Raw genomic sequence first — 1,902 nt, forward strand, 5'->3', positions numbered from 1 at the left:
TATATATATATATATATATATATGTATGTATATATATATATGGGATAATGTACGAAGAAAAAAACAACAAAAGACGAGGACAGGTGGTGTAAACAATAAAAGGATGAATTAGTTTAACGCTCTGGAATACAGAAAGTCTTTAACGTTTCAAGCTACGCTCTTCAACAGAAAGAATGCGGAGAAAACAAGGCGAAAAACACGGAGAAAAAAAATTGAATGGTTTGGTCAGCGATCTATCATGGCTTCTACATATATGTATGTATATATATATATATATATATATATATATATATACATACATACTTACATACACGCGCGTGCGCACACACACGCACACGCGCGCACGCACATACACACACACACACTCACACACACACGCACACACATATAATTTTATTCTTCTATATGCTTCAGGTCTAAGTCTTTATCCGTCGTTGAGCACCGCCAGTGTAATCACCTTTTCAATGGCCAATCTTATGTGACTGCTTTGGTGACGGAGGGAGTTCGACATTGCTGCCCTCTTTTGAGTTTCATGCCGTTTTTATAAATCCATCTGGGACCTTGGATAGTAGGAATTCAAGTTGTTTCTTTAAAACATCTACCCCTACTCCATGAACATCCCTCTGATGGTTTGGCAAGGTGTTAAATAGCTGTGAACCTCTTAATCGTAAGCTATTGCAGTACATAGTCCTCACTGTAGACGAAATTGCTGGGGCCTTTGGAACAGCGTAGCAACGTCCAGTCGGAGGTGGTGTAGCTCCCGATACACACAAACAAACACATATATATTAGCGTCACTATTTATTGCACGTTTCTTTGCCGTTGTTATTCTGCGTCGTTTACTTATATTCTATATTAGACATGTCAATTTATCGCTAATGATTTATCGAGCAATACGTCAAATCATGCACCATATTAAACCAGTGAGGATTTATTTAACAGACGTATGCTACGGTTGTACCGAAAGTAATGCGCCAATTGATATAACCTTTTAGTGACTGACAAAGGTTGTACAAATTGCTCACATTGGTATGATTAACGCTTCGTCTACAGAAACTCTTCTGTTTTTCTTTTTCTTTCTTTTCTGTTGCTGGTAACCAGCGAAACCGAAGTAGAAATAAAGCTCCGTTAGTCAGTTCTTGAAGGAAGGATGGAAGCAGTCCAACATGTACGGAAAGAAAAAGTTTAAAAATCATACCACCGACAATCTCAACGTGCAGAGATTGGATGAAAGAAGGGTAAAACTGTATCGATGAAAACCTACGCAGTGAGACTACATCAAATGCAAACCCTGAGACGAATCGCCTGGAAAACTGCGATCAAACGCTTCATATGAGTATTTTGAATACTCATTTCGATTTTTCTTGATTAACGAGATCATGATTGACCGCTAAATCCACAAGTTTTTTTTTTTTAATCTCTCTGTTTATTTCCTCATATTCCTTTCTGTTGAAGAGCGTAGGCTCGAAACATTAAAGATTTTCTCACTTTCCTGAGCGACAAACTAACACACCTGTTTGTTGTTCATACTGCTGCCTTCATTTTTTTATTTTTCTGCAAATTCCAACTATATATATAGTTGGAATCTAGTAATCAGAAAAAAACCGAAGATAATCAATCTCTCAACCAAACCTCTCTCAAGCATAAAAATAGACATCCTCTCAAAAGGGCTAAAATTCACCCCAACTCCACGCAGAGCCAACCAAAATGAAGTGAAGGACAGTATAACAGAATTCTGTAGAAAATTAAGACTCACAGAAGCATTTACCAATCACAACATTGAAGATGACTCACTAGTCAAAAACAAAAGTGAGCACATCCCACACAAAGGTAGAAATAAAAATCTAGATGAATTCTGCAACCACATCGAGAACTTCCCATTTCTCAAAATACAATGTTTAT

The sequence above is a fragment of the Octopus bimaculoides genome, chromosome 7 (assembly GCF_001194135.2).
Source record: "Octopus bimaculoides isolate UCB-OBI-ISO-001 chromosome 7, ASM119413v2, whole genome shotgun sequence".
Taxonomy (NCBI): domain Eukaryota; kingdom Metazoa; phylum Mollusca; class Cephalopoda; order Octopoda; family Octopodidae; genus Octopus; species Octopus bimaculoides.